The 7529-nt window shown below is 39.7% G+C and overlaps 1 non-coding gene across 1 annotated transcript; it reads right to left on the reverse strand.

The window, feature by feature from the left end:
- Positions 1-7177: 7177 nt before the first annotated feature.
- LOC136126180 (U6atac minor spliceosomal RNA) lies at positions 7178-7303 on the reverse strand. Its single transcript, XR_010656073.1, has one exon. It is a non-coding gene; the product is annotated as a U6atac minor spliceosomal RNA (small nuclear RNA).
- Positions 7304-7529: the final 226 nt, after the last annotated feature.

Here is a 7529-nt window from a genome sequence, read left to right on the forward strand (position 1 = left end):
AAAGCTCTTTGTCACATAACAAATGCCCAGTAAATGTTTGGTGGTGGTGGTATCCGTTGAGAGGAAGGAGCTAGAGTGAGCAGTTTGAGCTAAATGGATGATCCAGACTAGCCGAGTATATGGAAGGACAGTTGACCCATCTGAGGCAAAGGCTTTTTTTTTTTTTTTGAGGTAATTGTAGATTCATACATAATCGTAAAAAACAGCACAGAGATACTGTGTATCTTTTACCCCGTTTCCCCTAACAATAACATTTTGCAGAACTGTAGTACAGTATCACAACCAGTATATTGACAAATACAGTCAAGACAACATTTCCATCACCTTGAAGATCATTCATGTTGCACTTTTGTAGCCACACCCACTTCACTCCAGCTCCCCCACTCCCTGTTTAACTCCTAGCAACTACTAATCTAGTCTCCATTTTTAGGATCTTGTCATTTCAAGAATTTGATATAAATGGAAGTATACAGTATATAAACTTTGGGGACTGGCTTTTTTTTTACTCAACATAATTTTCTGGAGATCCAAGTTGTGTGTATCAATAGTTTGTTCCTTTTTACTGCTATGGTATGGATGTACCAGTTTGTTTAACTGGTAGAAGATAGATATTGAAGAATATCTGGGTTGCCTCAGCTTTTTGTCTATTACAAATAAAGTTGCTATGGAAACTTCTGTAAAATTTTTGTGTGAACATAAGTTTTCGTTTCTCTGGGATAAATGCCTAGGAGGGCAATTGCTCAGTGCAACTGCCCTATGGTAATTGCATGTTTAGTTTTTCAAGAAACTGTCAAACTGTTTTCCAGAGTGGCTATAACATTTTACATTCCCACCAGTAATATATGAATGATCCAGTTTCTCTGCATCCTAGCCAGCATTTGGTGTTACTACTATTTTTTTTTTTTTTTTTTTTTTTTTTTTTGCTGTACGTGAGCCTCTCACTGTTGTGGCCTCTCCCGTTGCAGAGCACAGGCTCCGGACGTGCAGGCTCAGCGGCCATGGCTCACGGGCCTAGCCGCTCCGCAGCATGTGGGATCCTCCCAGACCGGGGCACGAACCTGTGTCCCCTGCGTCGGCAGGCGGCCTCTCAACCACTGCGCCACCAGGGAAGCCCCCGTTACTACTATTTTTAATTTTAGCTATTCATATAGACATGTGGTGATATCTCATTGTGGTTTTAATTTCCACTTCCTTAATGGCTAATAATGTTGAACATTTTTTTCATGTACTTTGCCATCTGTATATCCATTTTGGTGAAATATCTGTTCATTTCTTTTGCTCATTTTCTAGTTGAATTGTTTGGTGTGTTTTTGTTTTGTTTTGTTTTTTAATGTTATGCTTTGGGATTTCTTTATATATTCTAGATACTAGACCTTTGTCAGATATGTATTTCTCTCAGTTTGCAGCTTGTCTTTTTTTTTTTTTTTTTTTTTTTTTTTTGCGGTACGTGGGCCTCTCACTGTTGTGGCCTCTCCTGTTGTGGAGCACAGGCTCCGGACGCACAGGCTCAGCGGCCATGGCCCACGGGCCCAGCCGCTCCGCGGCATGTGGGATCCTCCCGGACCCGGGCACGAACTCGCGTCCCCTGCATCGGCAGGCGGACTCTCAACCACTGCGCCACCAGGGAAGCCCTGCAGCTTGTCTTTTAACTTCTTAGAATCTTTTGGAAAACAAAAGTTTTAAATTTTGGTGAGGTCCAATTTATCAAGTTTTCTTTTCATATATAGTGATTTTTTAGAAAATTAATTAACTAATTAATTTTTGGCTGCCTTGGGTCTTCGTTGATGCGTGCGGGCTTTCCCTAGTTGTGGTGAGCGAGGGCTACTCTTCATTGCGGTGCGAAGGCTACTCGTCATTGCGGTGTGCGGGCTTCTCATTGCAGTGGCTTCTCTTGTTGCGGAGCACAGGCTTTAGGCACGTGGGCTTCAGTAGTTGTGGTTCACAGGCTCTAGAGCGCAGGCTCAGTAGTTGTGGGCTTAATTGCTCCGCAGCATGTGGGATCTTTCCGGACCAGGGATCAAACCCATGTCCCCTGCATTGTCAGGTCGATTCTTAACCACTGCGCCACCAGGGAAGTCCCTCACATACACTGCTTTTGATGTCAAGCCTAAGAACTCTTTGTCTAATCTCAGAACTAAAAAAGATTTACACCTATGTTTTTATTTCTTGGTAAAGGTTTTATAATTTTCCATTTTCTATTTAATCCATTTTGAGGTATTTTTTTGTATAAAGTGTCATGTTTAGGTAGAGGATTTTGTTCCCTTCGCTATGAATGTCCATTTGCTTCAGCACCATTTGTTTAAAGGGCTATACTTTCTCCATTATTGTTTTTGCACCTTTGTGAAAATTCATTTCAGTGTATTTGTTTGGGTCCATTTCCGGGTTTTCTAGACTGTTCCATTGTTCCGTGTATTCGTACATCCTCCAATACCACACAGTCTTGATTACTGAAGCTATATAATACACCTTGAAATTGGGTAGGCTGATTCTTCCCACTTTCTTCTTCTTTTTTAAAAAACTTTTTAATGATTTTTTTGATGTGGGCCATTTTTTGAAAGTCTTTATTGAATTTGTTACAATATAGCTTCTGTTTTGTGTTTTGTTTTTTTGGCTGTGAGGCATGTGGGATCTTAGCTCGCTAACCAGGGATCGAACCCACACCCCCTGCATTGAAAGGCGAAGTATCAACCACTGGACTTCCAGAGAAGTCCTTATTTTTCTTTTTATAAAGTATTTTAGCTATTCTAATTCCTTTGCCTTTCCATATAGATTTTATTTTATTTTTTAATAGTTAATTAATTAATTGGTTGTTCCGGGTCTCAGTTGCGGCTCACGGGCTCCTTAGTTCCAGCTTGCTGGCTCCTTAGTTGTGGCTCCAGGGCTCCTTAGTTGCGCACGCCATCTCCTTAGCTCTGGCATGTGAACTCTCGGTTGCGGCATGCATGTGGGATCTAGTTCCCCAACCAGGGATTGAACCCAGACCCCCTGCACTGGGACCGTGGAATCCCAACCTCTGCACCACCAGGGAAGTCCCTCCATATAGATTTTAGAGTAGTATTGTCTATGTTACAGAAAATGTTCTTGGTATTTTAATAGGAATTAGGTTAAATCTGCATTTCAGTTTGTGAAGAATTGATATGTTAACAACATTGAATCTTCCAGTCCATGAACACAGTCTCTTTTCACTTATTTAAGCCTTTGATTTATTTCATCATTGTTTTGTAGTTTTATGCATATGTGTTCTACATATTTTGTTAGACGTACACCTAAGTATTTAATTTTTATTTTGCACAAGTGTAAGTGGTATTGCGTCTAAAATTTTGTTGTCCGTGTGTTCATTGCTGATATATAGAAATATTGGGTTGGCCAAAGAGTTCGGTTTTTTCTATAAGATGGCGCTAGTATCTCTTAGTTGTCTTTAACTTCATTCAAAGTTTTGTTTTTGAATTTTGTTAGATTGCATTGTGACAGCTGTCATATCAGCATGCATTTTTAAAAAAACTTATCAAAATTGGTGAATTTTTGTGTAGCCATTTTAATATTGAAGATGGAAGAAAAAAGCAACATTTTCGGCATATTATGCTTTATTAATTCAAGAGAGGTAAAAACGCAACTAAAACACAAGAAAAGATTTGTGCAGTGTATGGAGAAGGTGCTGTGACTGAATGTGTCAAAAGTGGTTTGCCAGGTTTCATGCTGGAGATTTCTCACTGGATTATGGTTGAAGTTGATAGCGATCAAATCGAGACATTAATTGAGAACAATCAACGTTACACCACACGGGAGATAGCCGACATACTCAAAATACCCAAATCGAGAGTTGAAAATCATTAGCACTAGCTTGGTTATGTTAATCGCTTTGATGTTTGTTTTCCACATAAGTTAAGCAATAAAAACCTTCTTGACCGTATTTCCGCATGCGAGTCTCTACTTAAACGTAACGAAAATGTTACGTTTTTAAAACAAATTGTGGCGGGTGATGAAAAGTAGATACTGTACAATAATGTGGAACAGAAGAGATCATGGGGCAAGGAAAATGATCCACCACCAACCACACCAAAGGTCGGTCTTCATCCGAAGAAGGTGAAGTTGTATATATGGTGGGATTGGAAGGGAGTCCTCTATTATGAGCTCCTTCCAGAAAACCAAACGATTAATTCCAAAAAGTACTGCTCCCAGTTAGACCAACTGGAAGCAGCACTAGACGAAAAACATCCAGAATTACAGAAAACGCATAATCTTCCATCAGGATAATGCAAGACTGCATGTTTGTTTGATGACCAGGCAAAAACTATTACAGCTTGTCTGGGAAGTTCTCATTCATCTGCCGTTTTCTTTTTATTCTTTATATTTTTTTCTTTATTTCTTTTTCTTTTTTTTCCTTTTTTCTTTGTTTTTTAAAATTTCTGAGATATACATTTTAAAGTAATAACTAGAATTATGACTTATAGCATTATACCAGAACATATAAGATCTTTAGAAATTTCATGTAATGTCTGAAACATTTATATTAACATATTTCCATACAAATAACCCAAAGAAAGTTTAGTTGTCTTTTGTTTGTTTGTTTGTTTTTTATACTGCAGGTTCTTATTAGTCATAAATTTTACACATCAGTGTATACATGTCAATCCCAATCGCCCAATTCAGCACACCACCATCCCCACCCCACCGTGGTTTTCCCCCCTTGGTGTCCGTACGCTTTCTCTACATCTGTGTCTCAACTTCTGCCCTGCAAACCAGTTCATCTGTACCATTTTTCTAGGTTCCACATACATGCATTAATATACGATATTTGTTTTTCTCTTTCTGACTTACTTCACTCTGTATGACAGTCTCTAGATCCATCCACGTCTCAACAAATGACTCAATTGCGTTCCTTTTTATGGCTGAGTAATATTCCATTGTATATATGTACCACAACTTCTTTATCCATTCGTCTGTCAATGGGCATTTAGGTTGCTTCCATGACCTGGCAATAGTAAATAGTGCTGCAGTGAACATTGGGGTGCATGTGTCTTTTTGAATTATGGTTTTCTCTGGGTATATGCCCAGTAGTGGGATTGCTGGATCATATGGTAATTCTATTTTTAGTTTTTTAAGGAACCTCCATGCTGTTCTCCATAGGGGCTGTATCAATTTACATTCCCACCAACAGTGCAAGAGGGTTCCCTTTTCTCCACACCCTCTCCAGCATTTGTTTTTTGTAGATTTTCTGATGATGCCCATTCTAACTGGTGTGAGGTGATACCTCATTGTAGTTTTGATTTGCGTTTCTCTAATAATTAGTGATGTTGAGCAGCTTTTCATGTGCTTCTTGGCCATCTGTATGTCTTCTTTGGAGAAATGTCTATTTAGATCTTCTGCCCATTTTTGGATTAGGTTGTTTGTTTCTTTAATATTGAGCTGCATGAGCTGTTTATATATTTTGGAGATTAATCCTTTATCCGTTGATTCATTTGCAAATATTTTCTCCCATTCTGAGGGTTGTCTTTTCCTCTTATTTATGGTTTCCTTTGCTGTGGAAAAGCTTTGAAGTTTCATTAGGTCTCAGTTGTTTATTTTTGTTTTTATTTCCATTACTCTAGGAGGTGGATCAAAAAAGATCTTACTGTGGGCTTCCCTGGTGGCACAGTGGTTGAGAGTCTGCCTGCTGATGCAGGGGACATGGGTTTGTGCCCCAGTCCGGGAGGATCCCACATGCCGCTGAGCAGCTGGGCCCATGAGCCATGGCCGCTGAGCCTGCGCGTCTGGAGCCTGTGCTCTGCAACAGGAGAGGCCACAGCAGTGAGAGGCCCACGTATCACACACACAAAAAAGATCTTGCTGTGATTTATGTCAAAGTGTTCTTCCTATGTTTTCCTCTAAGAGTTTTATAGTGTCCGGTCTTACATTTAGGCCTCGAATCCATTTTGAGTTTATTTTTGTGTATGGTGTTAGGGAGTGTTCTAATTTCATTCTTTTACATGTAGCTGTCCAGTTTTCCCAGCACCACTTATTGAAGAGACTGTCTTTTCTCCATTGTATATCTTTGCATCCTTTGTCATAGATTAGTTGACCATAGGTGCATGGGTTTATCGCTGGGCTTTCTATCTTGTTCCACTGACCTATGTTTCTGTTTTTGTGCCAGTACCATTTTGTTTTAATGACTGTAGCTTTGTAGTATAGTCTGAAGTCAGGGAGTCTGATTCCCCCAGCTCCGTTTTTTCCCCTCAAGACTGCTTTGGCTATTCCGGGTCTTTTGTGTCTCCATACAAATTTTAAGATGATTTGTTCTAGTTCCATAAAAAATGCCATTGGTCATTTGATAGGAATTGCATTGAATCTGTAGATTGCTTTGGGAAGTGTAGTCATTTTCACAATATTGATTCTTCCAATCCAAGAACATGGTATATCTCTCCATCTGTTGGTATCATCTTTAATTTCTTTCATCAGTGTCTTATAGTTTTCTGCATACAGGTCTTTTGTCTCCCTAGGTAGGTTTATTCCTAGGTATTTTATTCATTTTGTTGCAATGGTAAATGGGAGTGTTCCCATAATTTCTCTTTCAGATTTTTCATCATTAGTATATAGGAATGCAAGAGATTTCTGTGCATTAATTTTGTATCCTGCAACTTTACCAAATTCATTGATTAGCTCTAATAGTTTTCTGGTGGCATTTTTAGGATTCTGTATGTATAGTATCATGTCATCTGCAAACAGTGACAGTTTTACTTCTTCTTTTCCTATTTGTATTCCTTTTATTTCTTTTTTTTTCTGTACGTGGGCCTCTCACTGTTGGGGCCTCTCCCGTTGTGGAGCACAGGCTCTGGACATGCAGGCTCAGCAGCCATGGCTCATGGGCCTAGCTGCTCTGCATCATGTGGGATCCTCCTGACTGGGGCACGAACCCGTGTCCCCTGCATCGGCAGGTGGACTCTCAACCACTGTGCCACCAGGGAAGCCCCCTTTTATTTCTTTTTCTTCTCTGATTGCTGTGGCTAGGACTTCCAAAACTATGTTGAATAATAGTGGTGAGAGTGGACATCCTTGTCTTGTTCCTGATCTTAGAGGAAGTGCTTTCAGTTTTTCACCATTGAGAATGATGTTTGCTGTGGGTTTGTCATATATGGCCTTTATTATGTTGAGGTAGTTTCCCTCTATGCCCACTTTCTGGAGAGTTTTTATCATAAATGGGTAAAAACAGTGGTTAGATGCCACGAAGTAAATGGCAATGCCTTAACTGTATGCGTGTTGTTAGGCCCGAAGGCCTCTTCCATCCTTGTCAAGGGGAGTGCTAACCTTCTGTCCTTTCATACAACACCATCTGCCGTTTTCACCAGACATTGCACCTTCGGATTTCCATTTATTTCGGTCTTTACAAAGTTCTCTTAACAGAAAAAATTTCAGTTCCCTGGAATATTGTATAAGACACCTGGAACAGTTCTTTGCTCAAAGAGATAAAAGGTTTTGGAAAGATGGAGTTATGAAGTTGCCTGAAAAATGGCAGAAGGTAGTGGAACAAAACGGTGAGTACGTTGTTCAATAAG

This window comes from Phocoena phocoena, chromosome 7, assembly GCF_963924675.1.
Source record: "Phocoena phocoena chromosome 7, mPhoPho1.1, whole genome shotgun sequence".
Classification (NCBI taxonomy): Eukaryota; Metazoa; Chordata; class Mammalia; order Artiodactyla; family Phocoenidae; genus Phocoena; species Phocoena phocoena.